This window comes from Malus domestica, chromosome 14 (assembly GCF_042453785.1).
Source record: "Malus domestica chromosome 14, GDT2T_hap1".
In the NCBI taxonomy this organism is placed as follows: Eukaryota; Viridiplantae; Streptophyta; class Magnoliopsida; order Rosales; family Rosaceae; genus Malus; species Malus domestica.
In genome coordinates this window covers 8,608,454-8,625,778 of record NC_091674.1, presented here as the reverse complement: position 1 = coordinate 8,625,778, position 17,325 = coordinate 8,608,454, and the positions used below count along the sequence as shown (strand labels likewise).

Here is a 17,325-nt window from a genome sequence, read left to right as displayed (position 1 = left end):
AGAGTGTAAATTTCTTGGTAAACGGAAGAAATCGAAGAGTGTCAATCTCTTAGTGAAAGGCAGAATTATTTTTGTATAGAAAACAGTGTGACCTAGTTGGTTTGTAGTTAATCATGGCTTCACCGAAAGTGGATAGTCTTCTTGGTATGCTTACCATTTAGTTGAAAGATGACAGTTTTGCAAAATGGTATTTTCAGTTTGTGTCAGTGCTTAAAGGTTACAAGCTCTTTGGTCATTTCGATGGCACAGATGTATGTCCTCCGAAATTTTTCATTCATACAGATTTAGGCATAACTAAGGAGGTTACACATGCATTTATAGATTGGGAATCTATAGATATGGCTTTACTTAGTCTTCTTTTGGCTACCTTATCTGATGAAGCCATGGAATATGTTCTTGGTTGTAAGACTGTTGCTGATGCTTGGACCAATCTGGTAGATAGATTTGCTTCGGTGTCTAAGTCAAGGGTGAATCACCTAAAAACTGAGTTACATACAATCCAAAAAGGGACAGATACGATTGATAAGTTTCTATTAAGGTTAAAGAATATTAGAGATCAACTTAATGCAGCAGAGGAATTCATTTCAGATAATGATGTTATAATCGTTGGATTAGCTGGTTTACCTAAAGAGTATGCTATTATTCGAACAGTCATCTTGGCTAAGGAATCTTCTATTACACTAAAAGAGTTTCGTGCTCAATTGCTTGGTGCTGAAAAAGAGATTGAAGGGGACACTACTATCTTGTCTCAAAATTTGTCTGCCTTGTATATAAATAGTTCTGGTTCTAGTTCTAATTCTGGGACTTTTGGGTTTACTATATCTGGTTCTACTTCAAATCCTCAGAATCATAGTCATATTCCAGCAACTACAGCAGGTGTCATTACTCAAGTTCCATACCTAGCTCCACAGCAACTAGAATATCCTGTCCCACCTCTGTTTTATCCTTTGCCTCAACAACAAGTTCCGTTTTATCCACCACAGTTTGGTTATGGTTTTGCTGGTAATATGGGAGGTTTTCCACCTTCTGGATCTAACTCTCAGCAGTCTAACATCAATGGAGGTCAGTATGGTTCTAAAAACTTTCAGGGTTCAAAAGGATAGTACAATTACAGAAATAATGGTGGGTTCAAGGGAAAGAATTTTACATATAATGGCAACTCTACCTGGTCTGGGAACATAGATACAAGAACTAATGTGGTCATTGAGTGTTAAATTTGCAAGAAAAAAGGCATACAGCTACAAACTGTTATCACATAAATAACAACAATGTTTCTCCAATTAGGTTTCAGGTTGAATGTCAAATTTATGGTAAACGGGGTCATTCAGCTCTTGACTGTTTTCATAGAGGAAACTATTCATTTCAGGGTCATCCTCCACCACCATCTTTCAATGTCATGAGTGCACAACAGACAACTCAATATGGACTTGCAGACTCTTAGATTGTTGATTCTGGAACATCTCATCATATGACGGCAGATATGACTGGATTGTCACAAGTCATGCCATTTGAGGGATCTGAAAAGATTACAATAGGAAATGCTACTGATTTAGCAATTCAGAGTGTTGGTCATACTACTATAGAGACCGATAATCGTTCTCTTGCCCTCAAAAATGTTTTACACGTTCCTCAGATTGCTCGAAATTTATTGTCTATCAAACAACTATGTGTTGATAATAAATCTTGGTTATTTGTGATGAAACTAATTTCTTTGTGCAGGACAAGCGGACAAATGAGATATTATATCAAGGAAAGAGTAGGCCAAAAGAATTGTTCCAGATTCCAGTTTTTCAAAAGAGCAAGGGTTTACAATCTGCAGTTTCATTTCCAGCAGCTTTAGTGGGTCAAGTAGTGAAGTTTCAGATTTGGCACCAAAGGCTAGGTCATCCTACCAATGACATATTGTTTTCTATGCTGAAACAATCTCAGGTTCCAGTTAGTATAGACCATAGTCAAAGTATATGTGTGTCTTGTACCCAAGGAAAGAAGTCCAAATTACCATTTCCATCTAGGACTAATAAATGTACCTCACTATTTGAAAAGATACATAGTGATGTGTGGGGTCCTTCACCTGTAAAGTCTCTAGATGGTTACAGGTATTATGTACTGTTTGTTGATGAATATACAAGATATGTTTGGATATTTCCTTTGGTGAATAAGCCAGATGTGTTCTCTGTCTTTATCAAATTTTATGCATTTGTACTAAATCAGTTTGGAATATCTGTTAAATGTTTGCAAACTGATGGAAGAAGAGAATATATAAGTACACGGTTCAAGAATTATCTTGCTCAAAAAGGTATAATGCATATGGTGTCTTGTCCTTATACACCTCAGCAAAATGGGATTGCTGAGAGGAAACATTGACATATTGTAGAGACTGGAATTACTTTACTTACACAAGCTAGATTACCATCTGAGTTTTGGTATTTTGCATGTGCTCACTCAGTGTTTCTCATAAATAGGATGCCATGCAAGACTTTGAATATGGTATCTCCATTTTACTTATTATACAAGAAACTTCCAGACTTATAGAGTTTAAAAATCTTTGGCAGTGCAGTTTATCCACGAATTAGACCCTCCACTGCAAATAAACTTCAACCATGGTTTATGATGTGTGTTTTCTTGGGATACTCATGGGGATATAAGGGGGCTATAAGTTTTCATTTAAATACACGGAAGTGCATTATCTCCAGGCATGTGTTTCATGATGAGAGCACTTTTCCATATAAACTAGTTCTTCAAAATATATCTATACTTCAAGATAAATCAAATCAAGTGCAAACTTCTTTTGTGCTTATACCAGTACCTGTTTCTGCACCTATGTCTCAATCATCTGATCAACAATTTGTGAGCTCATCTGAGGTATCTTAATTGGAATTTACACAACCATTTCCTGTGAGAGAGTACAGTAATGACAGATTGCATCACAATGATGGAAGCATACAAGGAATGGATAGTGAAGGCTTGTCAGTTCATTCAACATCTTCAAGTCCTACTCTTTCTTCTTCAACTGATACAACTCCTTTGCTCCCTGTCCTAGATCCTACACAACTTCAGGTAATTTTACCTATTTCTCCAACATCATTTCATTCTGGTGTACATGTATTACCTATAAACACTGGTATACAAACTAGGCTTTAAACTGGAGCAATTTCTAGGACGAATTATGCTGCATATTATGCTGATTTGCTTGAATTACAGTCTCTGAATATTGACAATGAGTTTTCTGGAGGTTTTTCATTCCTAACTGATATACTAAATTCTGAGGAACCTAAAACTTTTAAGCAAGCATCTGCTCATCAACGGTGGCAGATAGCCATGCAAGAGGAGTTCGATGTTTTGACAGCACAAGGCACTTGGAATCTGCTGCCCCCACCAAATGACAGAGGTGTTATTGGTAGCAAATGGGTGTATAAGGTTAAGAAGAATCTTGATGGGACTGTTTCAAGATATAAAGCTCGGTTAGTAGCATAAGGCTTTACTCAAGAACTGGGTTTGGATTACTCAGAGACCTTTAGTCCCGTGGTTCGACATACAACTGTCAGATTAATTCTAGCACTAGCTGCTCAATTTGGATGGTCACTAAGACAATTGGATGTTAAAAATGCTTTTTCTGCATGGTGATTTGGAAGAAGAGGTTTATATGAAACAACCTCAAGGGTTTGTTGATTCGAAGTATCCAAACTATGTTTGCAAATTAGTCAAGTCTTTATATGGTCTCAAACAAGCTCCAAGAGCTTGGAATTCTAAATTCACAAGTTATTTGCCATCTCTGGGTTTCAAAACCTCTCTCTCTGATATAAGTTTTTTTGTGAGATTTGATAACAAAGATGTAGTTATACTTCTGTTATATGTGGATGATATAATCCTAATTGGTTCAAGTGAGGCATAAATTCCACGAGTGGTTCAAGATCTTGCAGAGGTATTTGATTTAAAAGATATGGGTAGACTCACTTACTTCATGGGCTTGCAAATTCAGCATCAAGAAGATGGGTATTTGTTTGTCAACCATTCTAAGTATGCAAGGGATTTGCTGCATAAAGCTGGTATAGAGAATTGCAAACCCACATCCACACCTTCTAAACCACATACACATCTACTTATCACAGAAGGGGTGCCAATGACTGATCCTACTAAATACAGAAGCATAGTAGGAGCACTGTAATACTTGACCTTTACTAGACCTGACATAGCTCATTCAGTTAATGTGGTGTGCCAATACATGACTAATCCTATTGAGATGCATTTTCATTTAGTCAAACGAATTTTGAGGTATTTACAAGGCACAATCACATGTGGTTTGATATACACAAACTGCACAGACTTCTCTATAAATGCATACTCGGATTCTGACTGGGGTGCAGACATCAGCACAAGGCGATCTATCACAGGTTATGTTGTTTTCCTAGGAAAAAATCCAATATCATGGCAATCTAAGAAACAACCAACAGTTTCTCGGAGTTCAACAGAAGCATAATACAAAGCACTAGCTCAATGTGCTGCAGATGTGTTTTGGATCAGGTCACTTCTCAAAGACATTCATTAAGTGTTATCATTTCCTAATTGCCTACACTATGATAACTTGTCTGCATTGGCAATCTGTTCAAATGCAGTGTTTCATTCAAAGATAAAACACTTAGACACATATTATCATTTTGTTCAAGAGAAAGTTCAGAAGAAAGACATTACGGTTCAATATATTCCCACTGAGGATCATGTTGCCGATGTTTTAACAAAGGGTTTACACAGTCCTGTGTTCATCAAATATTGTCACACTTTGACATTAGGTGCTTTGCGTACTGATGTATCACCTGCAAGTTCGGCAAGTTCGGCAACTTCTGCTTCAACAATCTCAACAGCAACACTCACTAATCATGTCCACTTTGTGAACCACGAGAACAATCTCAGCTTACTAGTTCCTTGCTGAGTTTGAGAAGGGAGTAATAGCTGACAAGTGTCAAGCTTAGAGCTAACGAGTTAGTTAGTATTGTTGTGATAAGTAGAGATAGTTAAAGGGTATTTTTGTAATAGAATAGAAGATGAGAATACTATATAACCTGAAATGTATTGCTCTAAGCTTCAGTGTGTTGTTAATAAAGAAATATAATAAGCCTTTCTCTCTCTCTCTCTTCCATCCTTCGATATCATCTCTCAGTTTCATAGATCTTCCATTGTTGCTAGTATTCTGTTTCCTCAGAGATTAATACTAAAAAGCCTACCGTGCATCTGATTGTCACTTACTTATTTTATTTAACTAATAAGGAAATTCTAGATTACGGAAGCGTCATTGAATAGATGAATCTACCTCTCGAGAATCGTGAGATTTCAGTCTATTATGCTAGTTTAGATGATGTTTGGTGTAGAAATTATATAATCGTCAACGATGCATTAGCATATGCAGTAGCTACTGAGATCATGTTGAATGACGACATTGAACCTCGTTTCGTTGATGAATGTCAATGTAAAATCGATTGGTCAAACTGGAAACAAGCAATGTAAGGTGAACTCGATTCACTTGTGAAACGTAAGGTGTTTGGACCTATAGCTCATACTCCTCAAAATGTGAGGCCTGTTGGCTATAAGTGGGTTTTCGTTCGGAAGCGTAATGTGAATAACGAAATTGTGCGTTACAAAGCTTGTCTTGTTGCGCAAGGTTTCTTACAATGCCTTGGGATTAACTATGACGAAACTTATTCACCCGTTATGGATGTGATTAATTTTTGATACCTTATTAGTTTAGTTTCCTAAAAACTGAGTATGCAGTTGATAGACGTAGTAACTGCGTATCTCTATGGGGATCTTGGTATGAAAATTTATATGAAAGTTCCCAAAGGACTTACATTTACTAGATCAAATATTTTCATACCCCAGAACATGCTCTCAATTCGGCTAAGGCGTTCACTCTACGGTTGGAAGCAATCCAGAAGAATGTGGTATAACTGTCTAAGTGAGTATTTGACTAGTCAAGGATATGTGAACAACGAACTATGCCCTTATGTGTTCAATAAGAAGTCACATTCCGATTTTGTGATTGTTGTTGTATATGTCAATGACATGAACCTCATTAGAACTTCTGAAGAGCTCACGAAAACTGTCGCGCACTTGAAGTTAGAATTTGAGATGAAAGATCTAGGAAAGACTCGATACTGTCTTCGTCTCGAGATAAAGCATCATTCGGATGGAATCTTAGTACATCAATTAAACTACACCCAGAAGGTGTTGTGTGCTTTAATGAGGATAAAGTGAAGCCTTCGAGTACTTCTATGGTCGTTCAATTGCTAGATGTAAAATGAGATCCCTTTTATCCGAATGAGGATGATGAAGATATTTTGGAGCCTAAAGTTCCTTATCTAAGTGCGATAGGCGCTTTATTGTACTTAGCTCAATGAACTAGGCCCGACATCTATTTCGTTGTTAATCTTTTGGCAAGATACAGTAATGCCACGCAAACACTGGACTAGTGTTAAAGACATTTTCCGCTACCTTAAGGGTACTACGGATCTGGGCTTGTTCTATCCCTATGGATCCTCGAGTGACGCCACACCCCCTTATCTCAATTTGATTCTCGCCTTGTTGGTTATGCCGATGCATGATACTTATTTGATAAGCACAAATCATGTTCTCAAACGGGTTATGTCTTTACTGTTGGAGGCACCGCAATCTCTTAGAGGTCAACTAAACAGACTTTAGTTGCCACTTTATCTAACCATGCTAAAATTCTCGCCTTACACGAAGAAACTCAGGAATGCTTTTGGTTGAGAGCAGTTATGGGCCATATTCAAAGCTCATGGGATCTTTACCCCATCATTGATGTCCTGACGATGATCTATGAAGACAACGCAGCATGCATCGAATAACTCAAGAAGGGTTACATTAAAGGAGACAACATTAAGAACATTGTGCCAAAGTTCTTCTTCTCACATCAATAACAAGAGCATCAGAAAATTGAAGTCACGCAAATCTGTTCATAAGACAATCTAGCCGACCTTTTCACCAAATCACTACCGAATGCGATGATTTAGAAGCTTGTTAAAGAAATTAATTGGTTTGTGTAAACTTTCTGAGTTGTAAAATTGCTTGTTCTCTTTAGAATTATGTCAAACTTAGGGGTAGTATCTTGAAGTATACTTGCTTGATCTTAATGTACTCTTTTTCCCTACGATTAGGAACATTTTTCCCACTGAGTTTTTGCTACCTAACTAGGTTTTAATGAAGCACCCACCTTGGGTTGATCATATCCCTGATGACGTCCCATAGACGTTTCATTAACTTTGCATTTCTCACGCATTTTTCCTTAGACTATGGGTTTTATCCTTACTTGAGTTCTTACCATAGCCATATGGTTTTTTGTGAGACTTACTTTCTTATGCCAGTTCCTACCTTATTGAGAATAGTGTGTTCCCAGAATCAGTGCCGACGAGTCGACTTCCTCAACCTCTACATGATGCCGAATCTACTTAAGTATTTACACACTCAAAAGGGAGTGTTGTAAGCTTCTTATTTAAGTGTGATTTTGTAAATCCTAGATTTGATTTGATTCTAGTTATTCTTTCCTATTAGGACTTGTATTTCTTGGAGGAGAAGGATTTCTTATCTCTCTTATTACTATAAATAAAGGCACTGCGTAAGGGGAATAACACACATTCCTCTACACAACTCTACAAAAATATCTCTCTTTATTTTCTCTCTGTGTGCAGCCGGCCCCCTTTCCCCTATCAGATAAAATAGGCCACAACAACATTGCATTTTTGAAACAAATATTGTTTTAATCAATAAAGTTACCCTCATGCCTTCACAAGGCTCCTAATTAGAAAAAAAATAATAATAAAATAAAAAAAATAAAAATCTTACTTCAGATATAATCGGCAATGGTTCCTTTTCCTTTTTTTTGAAGTGATTTCTGCACAGATGTTTTTTTTCCTCCCTTTAAAGTTTTAAACACCTATGATTGTTTGTGATTGCTTGTTTAAATAAATAAAAAGGCAATTAGCTACAATAAGCATGTTTTGACATCTGGTTGCATAAGTGATTTAATCAATGTTTATTATATCGTCATTATATCATTGTTGATTAGTTAAAAACTCTAAATAAAAGAGAATTAAGAGACAAAATCATACAATGGTGCGCAGAGAATGAGTATGCGATGAAAATTGTTAAACCTATCAACATTAGTTCAAGGAAATGTTGTTATACACATCCAATGAAAACTATGATCATGAGTACATGAAAATTTTAATTCAAATGATATTGAATTCCTTTTCAAATTTATGAAAATTGCAACCTTTACGGTTTCAAAATTGCATATTTAGCTCTAGTAAGGTTCTTCGCTTTGCATCGAATTAAACCACAAGTTTCACCGTTTGTGCGGGCCTTCGTCAATTCCTTTGAGTTTCATTCTTGCGAACATACTCCCCATGCATGATACTTAATACGCACAGTGCCTAATAACCATCGTTTACGGCTAAGGTTATTAGAGCATCTAATCCCATTTTCTCCCTTGGCTTTTGTCTCTTAGTGTCAATGTCGACCCAATAAATCACTTTCGCTGTTGGTGTTCTTTCGATCTCTACGCATTTTACCACTCCACCGAAAATTCCCTTTGCCCTTACCATACTCCAACTTGGTAGTTTCCATCGCTTGTCCAGGTTGAGCCCTGGGAGTTGAAGATGATCAATTATCTACCCAAGAAGATAGAGAGTCCAACATAAGAGAAAAAGTCACAAATAGAGTTAAACCAAGTAACATTGCAAAGGCATAATGATAGTCAGGTCTGATACTTCAAATAAACTAGAGTACATATAGGATACACCGGTGCTAAAACCTTTTCTCAAGATATCTTCCAAATTGTTGGGGTTATTGCTCCAAATGTTGTTCCCTAGTGTGAAACCAATTGGTTCCGTAGTTTTAGAATTCGCTGATGGTATAGAAAAAGAAAAAACGATTAAACAATTCTTAAACTATTTATTTTTGGTAAAACTAAACCATTTTTTGCAAGTGTCAAAAACCATGTACATATTCCGACAACAAATGATATTTATCCAACTTCCATGACCATAGCATGTAACTGTATATACCATGTCAAGTATATATCAAACCATTCAGGCATTGGCAATGCCAGGATTTTTAAATTATGGTCATAATATCAACAAAAAAATTTCATTAGGCCATTTTGTGGAACACCTGATAGTTGCCAATGGTTGCCAACAAATGTAGAAAGCTTATGCCAAAATATGTCGACAACTATTATTATTTGTAGAGGCTTGTCAAGGGTGGATGCAGGATAATGTATAGTAATGTTAAAGACTGCCAAGGCTTGTAAACTAAGGTATTTTATCATGCACATAGTGCGCACAATAGAGTTGCACATAAGAAGAGAGAAAATGAAGAAGATGATAAAAGAAAATTGAAGAAGTAGGAGAAGGAGGTTGTAATTTAGTTTGCCTTGACTGTTTATAGGGATCAAATACATTATACAAACAAATATACATGAGGGTTTTGAAGTTATTTAGATCAAGGACAATCAATGACCTCATGTTGGCTCCCCCACAGTATTCATGTGTATCTTTCAGCTCTACATTTGATTTCCGGTTTACGAATGTCGTGGCTTTGAAATAGTCAAATCTCCAAACTGGTTTGACTTGGGATAATGGAACTTCTATAGTCACTAATCGTTCTTTGCAGAAATGCTTGTAAGTATAGATTATAAACACAAAACTTGTCAACTATGGTTTTCAAAGAAGGCTCTGTTACAACAACCTCGTGTAAATGTCGTGCTATACCATGATCAATAGTAGCATGACATGTTGTGGCATTCCACGCATCATAAAGTAATCAATTTCGTCAAGTTTATTGTATGTTAGATACAGCCACAATCTAAAGTGAAACACCCCAACCCTATTTTTATTTAAAAATTATTTTAAAGCCTTAATTGGTGAGCCCGTGGAACCCACCTTATTTTTCTTTGTAAGCTTCCCGCTCATTATCTTTCTTTCACCCGAGCTCTCTCTCCCTCGTTTCTAGGGGTGGGTTCAAATAACCGAAAAAAACCGAAAACCAAACCGAACCGAGGCCGAAAAAAACCGAACCGAAAAAAAACCGAACCGAAACTGCCAAACCGAACCGAACCGAATCTGGCTGGTTCGGTTTCGGTTTTTAAGGTTCGGAAACCGAACCAAACCGAACCGAACCGAACAGATATATATATTTAATTTTGTTTTCAATATTATAAATAATTTAGTGATACAGTCATAACAAGACATAACCTGTTACCAAGTTGGTTTGCTTGAAACTTTTCAAGCCCCTGTGCATGGGTTCCTCTTGCCTCCAGGGTTTCAGAAAAGTTTTTTAGTTTTTTTGAGCAATCAACAACCTTTTAACTTAAAATTAAATATAAATACTTAAAACCTGCTGCTGTGAGGAATCGAACCCCTTCCGTCCAGGGGGGGATAATTCCTTCAAGGCCAACTTGACTGTAGGCTTTGTGTTGTTATAATTGTACCAGTAATATATTTATAGGTTTCTAATATTTAATGCTTTATAAAATTTCTTAAGATTAAAAACCCTAGCCGTCACTCTCCCAATCCCATTTCGGTTTTCCCTTTTCTCAAGCACTCTCTCCCCTCCGCTATTTCCTCTCTGCCTCTCTCTCTCTCTCTTTCTCTCCCCTTCCTCTCTTCCTCCAAATCACTATCTCTCTTTGTGGATTTCGACGGTAGCAAAGAGGAGAGCCAAACCACAGTGGCAGTGGAGCAGTCCAGTGGCACAACATGGGACTGATGGGCAGTTGACGGCGGACGAGGGCAGTCATTAATCGTTGCAGATCCATGATCCATGGTTCTTTGTTTTTGTGTTGTGTTGTTGGTTAATTTTCGTTTGCAGATTTTTTTTTTCAATTTCGTTGGTTCTGAACTTCTGATGAATTTGATCTGTAGCTTCTAAATTTCATGGTTTTGCAATTTGTTTTGGGTATGCTGGATTTGGTTAGGTAACTTCATTTATGAACACTATTAGACTATTAGTTGAGGTTTGATTAATTTGTGAGAGTACATACGGTTTGATTAATTTGTTTTGGGTATGCTGCTACTGAAGCCTGGATTTGTTGTGGCTGTTTTGCATTTTGTGGAGGAAAAAAAAAAAAAAACCGAAACCGAACCGAAAAAACCGAACCGAAAAAAATCGAAAAACTTTTGGGCCGAACCGAACCGAACCAAAATTTCGGTTTGGTTTCGGTTTTGGCAAAAAACCGAACCGATAAGAACCGAACCCAGCCCTACTCGTTTCTCTCCTTCTCGCCCTCCCATGAGCACACACCCACACTCGTGCACTCACATACCCACCACCATAACCACCTAGCTATGACACCACCATCACCTCTGGAACTTTCTTCTCTGTCCCCCATCTCGGCGAAGCACCGGGACATCCAGAAAACACCTAAGTCTCCCCCGACGACTCCGGTGACTTTCGAGACAATTTCCGGTCAAACCACGGCGAGTTGGCTAGCATGAAAGGTATCAATCTCTTCATCTCGCTGAGAACTACAACTTTCCTTTTTGTTTCACTCAATTTCGTTGAGTATTGAAGAAGTTATACTCATTTGAATCTTACCCAGTTTTCGGCGACCTCCGAGGCTTTCGAAGCATTTTCCAGCCAAAACACGGCGAGTTAGATGTCATATGAGGTACCATTCTCTTTTTCTCTTCAAGGGCTACAACTTTCGTTCTTGTTTCACTTGATTTCGTTGAGTTTTGACAAAGTTATGAGCGTTTAAAGTTAGGGAAATTATGGCCGAATTCCGGCCTTCTTCTCCGGCGAGACCAAGAAACCAAGGCCTTCGGGCCTAAACCCATTCAAACCAGGCCCTTTGGGCCGTGCTTAAACCCAACCCAACTCCTTTTATTTCATTTTGTTTCTATATATTTTATTTCAAACCCAAAACAATTGGGCTGGGCTTTCAAGCCCAATACCTTTCAAACCCTTTTTAGTTCAATTTATTTTGTTTTGTTTTAAAACCCTTAGGCTTAAGGCCTTTGGGCTGTATCTGTTGAGGGCCCTAAGCCTAACCCCAACCTTTTTAATTATTTTTGTTTATTAATTGATTTTCAAAAAAGCCTAAGGCCTTTAAGGCATTTTCCTTTAGGGCCTTAGGCTCGTGCATCCTAAGCCTAAACCCTTTAACCCTTCCAACCCTAAACCCTAGCCGACTCAAGCCTTCTTGTGGAATATTCCATTAGGGAATATTCCATGAAAGAATAATCAGTCAGGAAATATTCTCTGGAATATTCTATTTACGTTCACGAAAGTTATCCAGGATCCTTATTAGGGTAATTCGACGTTCTGAATCCATTTCCAATGTCCATTTTCCCAAATTCAATTGCTATTATATAGTTTTATTTATTGGACTCTTTATGTGCTTAGGGACAATTATTGTGGCTTTTGCATATTCGTTAGCTGCACGGCTTTTCGATGGCGAAGTACTGTGAGTGGACCCCTTCTAAAATTTACATGATTTTATAGTTCAATTGCATAAATGAATAGCATGTCTTACGAGTTTATATTTTGATTTTATGTTAAGCATGTTTATTGAACATGTTGATTTTCGTCTCGTGTTTTTGATGAAGAATTAATTGTTAGCCTATATTGAGCTATATTTTAATATATCGTATTTTTTATAAAAACCATGAACTGGTAGACTATCTGATGGATGACGATAGGATGCTAGAACATGTTTTAGAAACCCCTCTTTATAGTATAGACGATGGATAACATTATACTATGAAGTGGTTATTTATGAAAGGCGTAACTATTTGTGCGTACCTAGTGGACACTATGCCGCCTGGGGCGAGCATTTGGTGTTGGCAGTTAGGCCGGGAGAAATAATCCCTAGCTACGGGCTGAGGGACATGGAGCAGGCATTGGGCCGGGAGTTGGTAATCTCTGGCTACGGGTGTAGAGACCACGGAGCAGGCAGCACACCGCGGTTACGAGACAATTTACGAGATGATACACGCGATGATTTATATGATGTTTTTTCCGCGTTATACCTGTCGAGATATTTTATGGCATGCTAGAGTTTCTGAAAACCTATCACTTATTATGCTAGTAGTTTTCATTATTAAAAATTGGGGGTTAGTATGTTCACAACTGTTTTTTTTATTATGTATGTATATAAACTTGGTCCACTCACCCTGGTTTTGCGCCCCCTTTCAGGATTTAGAATCGAGGCATACAATCCCGACGTCAACGCTTTCGCATTGGCATATTTGAGTCCTCTCGGTGTAGGATCCACATCCTTTATTTATTCAATTTTATATTAATTCTTTTAAAACTCTTGTTAGTTGTATGCTCCGAGCACGTTCCTAAATTTTTAATTCATTGTATTTTAAATTCATAACCCTTATTTATTTTTTATTCTTAGTTTTTGTATCAATTAATGGCTTTCGTCACCCTTAGGTGTCGGCCAGCACGTGTCTATCCTGGTATTCGGGGAATATCAGGGTCGGGGTGTCACCAAGTCAAGTAGTTTAATTCAATTATGCTCTTATATAATTGAAAGCCAAGAAGTGTCTTGTGGGCTCAGTCCGCATCATTTTAAAATTGATCCAAATTGTCTAATTTTTAAAAATCGATTCATAGATCATCCTTGTGAAAAATTTAATTCATTATGAAACTATTTAGCTATTTGATTTTCATCAAGAAATTTCAGTATTAACCAATTTCTTTCGTCACACAATCATTTTTTATTTAACCAATATTTAGCAAAGATTATCTATGAACCGAAACTTGAAAAAGTAGACAGTTTGGATTGTTTGAATACGAAGTGAGCACACCAACATTCCCCATTTCCCGCTCATAAACCTCCCTGGTTTATTAGATTATGCTCTATATGTATTGATATCTCTAAAGCAGAGTGAGCATCAAGGTGAGTATTTCACTTTTATTATATTCTTTAATAAAGCTATAATAATAGTATTTCAAGAAGATAGGGTGGATTATTATAAAGTATTGAAGGTAAACAGAAATGTTATGAAAGACGATATAAAGAAGGCATATAGGAGGTTGACCATGAAATGACGCCTTGACTAGTGACTAAAATTGTCCTAACGAGAAAGAAGTAGAAGCCAAATTCAAGATCTCAGAGGCCTATGAGGCATGTTAACTTTCTTTCCGGTACTTTTGTCACATGTTAATTCTATATGCATATTTGGTTACTCTCAAAACAATTATGCATAATTAGAAAAATAAATTAGAAAAAAAGTAGAAGAAAAAAGATTGTGTTTATGAGGATACTTGCAAAAAATTTTGGACGTAGTACTTTTGAATTTGGGTCATCAGGACTTGGCTACTCAATGGATGAGTAGAAGTTCCACTCAAAATTATTCGTTGCCCATTTATAGATGAGTATGACTTGGCTACTCAACGGATGAGTAGAAGTTCCTACTCAAAATTGTTTGTCACCCATTTATAGACTTTGTGTTTATGATAAAAACTATTCATATTATAAATCACTATATAAATGTCACATCTGCAAAAAAATCAATTAAAACTAAAGTGGTTTAGTCATCGAATTGTATAAAAATGCTGAACAACATCGTTAAAAGCATTACGGACCAGTTTGCGGAAGCTGGGGCCTATCCTGGAATTTATCGTTTTATATTTATCATCTACAAGCTTTTATAATGATGAGCATGCGGCTCATTGGTTAGTGGGTTTTTATTCCAAGTGTTCCTGGGGTCGAGACTTGCTAGCGTATGCCACATCATTTAGATTTTTGTCTTCTTTTTAACCATATAACCAAGCTCACTTTTTTATTGTTCTAATTTCCCTTCTATAAAAATTAATGTAGATGTAAATTTCCGTCATCTTCTTCTTTGATGAAAATGCACCTACAAAATAATTACCGAAGAATCTCCAATGTCAAAGTTAGAATTATGAAAATAATGTATTTAGGAGTTTATGGGTAGCAAATGACTTAATATTTTAGTGGGATGAGATGGGTATTTATAGGAGGGTGGTGGAGAGTGGTTGGCCATATATGGTGTAATTGGGTGAATAATTGCAAGATATTATGTTAAATAATATCTTACAATTAACATGACAACTATTCATAAATTAAATAGGAATTTTGGGAGTTGCATTTTGAATAAAATCAATAAGGGATTGATGAGGAATGATGAGAGGAATATGAAATATTCCATATTGATCACCTTTGACTCTTCCTTGATTTATTGTCTGTTGCATGCACTTGGGAATTCTGGTGTGCCTTGAGGATAATCTCATATTTTTAACCAAAAGTGCACGTGTCACATTATTTTTTGCTCCAAAAATGCCCCCATACCTGTTGGGCTACTCGCAAGAAAGAGAAGTAGGTATAGGGATCTCCAACTGCTTAGGGAAACATAAGATCGTTTCCTAATTTAATGCAGACTCCCACTTTGACTTGGAATTAGATACTTCTAGGAAAGGGAAATAAATTGCCACCAAAGCCTATTTAAGCTTACCTTAAGTAGGGGATTAAATCAACTTCAAATGGTAATTATTTATCCCTACAAGAAAGGGAAAAAGCTAGAGAACATTTGTTCCCCCTCCTCTAGCATTCTTTTTCCCCTACCCATGTAAAGAACTGTGTTCCGTTGATTTCTTTGTCTTCTCCGCACCGCACCAAGGTAAGAAAAAACTTAACTTTCTTTGTCTTTTTCTTGGGTAGTGATGCCGTGAAGCAACCGTCGGGGTGGTGCAGCACGTCGGCTGGCAGGGGCCAAGAATCGGCTTGGCATGAGGAGAAGAGGTGGTGTGGCAGGTGCTATGGCTTCGACTGTTTGGCATGGCTGGAGCCAAGGGCAGGCTCAGCATAGGCTGAGGAAGTGGCGTAACATGGGCCATGATTTGGGCTGCTTGGCTTAGTTGGAGCTAAAAGCAACTGTGCTGCCTCATCCGCGTTTTAAGGCATTAGGGTGCAATGCTGGTATGTTAGCTTGCTTATTGGATTTTCAGTTGAGAAAAAATCATTCGACTGCTTCCGGAAAGCTTGACATGGAGCTATTTCCAGGTCTGGGTCAGGAGATAGAGTGAAGTATCCAACTGTGGCTAAGTCTGGATTGGTTTCTGATAGACTCACCACTATGAAAAGTAGGGGAGGAAAGTTCATCACTTGGAAAGTGGATTCAGCTATTACAAAGGCGTCAAAACATGCTCCTTCTGCTGCAACCACTTTTGTACTACTTGCCAAGAAGGAGGAAACTGCTTGAGTTTGATTTTTCAGCTACCACAAATAGAGAAACCGAGGATTGAGCTGCCAAGATCAGAGCCGCTAAAGATGAAGTGTTCGATGAGCAAACTACTGAGTGCGAAGTAGCTGCTGAGGGCAAGATAGCTGCTAGAGAGCCCAAGGTCACCCAAGCTGCTTAATGAGTAATTTGCTCTATTTAGCTTATGTCGGATTTTGGCGACCTTCCTATAAGTTTATCAATTTGCTAGAAATTTAATAAATTGCTTTCTTCACTCTACTTCATCTTCGTTTTTCTTGAAACTTTGCTTGCTTGAAGTGTTTTGCAAAACTTTTAGCCATAGAACCGTCGGTTGGGCACGTTGCTTCGAAAAAAGTTGACGATCCCACATAGTCATTATGGCCATGAGTTTTGGCTTCTTGGATTCAAGTTGTTGAGTTCTTCGTTGGCTGCTGCCCCTAACCATTTGCTACTTAGCTGATTTTCGAGTATTCAATCATTTGAGCTGTATGGCCTGCATCACAACATGATAAAGATATGTGGAATATGAAAATCATTAACTAATCACATCAAAATGAGTAGTTGTGTGGAAATTTATGGGCAGTTTGCCCCATTCCGTTGAAGAATGAACCTAGATGGGTGTCGGAGAATTAGTTTATCATCTCGCACTGGAGAGCATACCCAGATTAGTGTCGAAGAATTAGTTTACCATCTTGCATTGGAAATCTTACCCAGATGGGTGTCAGATAATTAGTTTACCCTCTCGCACTGGATAACATACCCAGATAGGTGTCGGGAAATTAATTTACCTTCTTGCACTGGAGAGCAATTAGTTTACCTCATCGCACTAGAAAGTTTACCCAGATGAGTGTCTGGGTAATAACTAACACCTTCGCACTGGAGAGCAATTAGTTTATCCTCTCGCACTGGAAAGCTTACCTAGATGGGTGTCAAGGAATTAGTTTACCCTCTCGCACTGGAGAGCATGAAAGTTGTTGTTGTGAGTGCAATTGAGGAAATATGGACTGTTGAACAATTAAAATAATCTTCAGCCTGTGACGTCTTGTTCGACGATCTGCTTAAGACTTTAAATTGCTTATGG

General features: G+C 37.6%; 1 long non-coding RNA gene across 1 annotated transcript; it reads left to right on the top strand.

Moving 5' to 3' along the window:
- The first annotated feature begins 10,579 nt into the window (after positions 1-10,579).
- Positions 10,580-13,343, top strand: LOC139191603 (uncharacterized). The gene is made up of 4 exons (XR_011575697.1): positions 10,580-11,507; positions 11,609-11,677; positions 12,415-12,475; positions 13,207-13,343. It is a non-coding gene; the product is annotated as an uncharacterized lncRNA (long non-coding RNA).
- Positions 13,344-17,325: the final 3,982 nt, after the last annotated feature.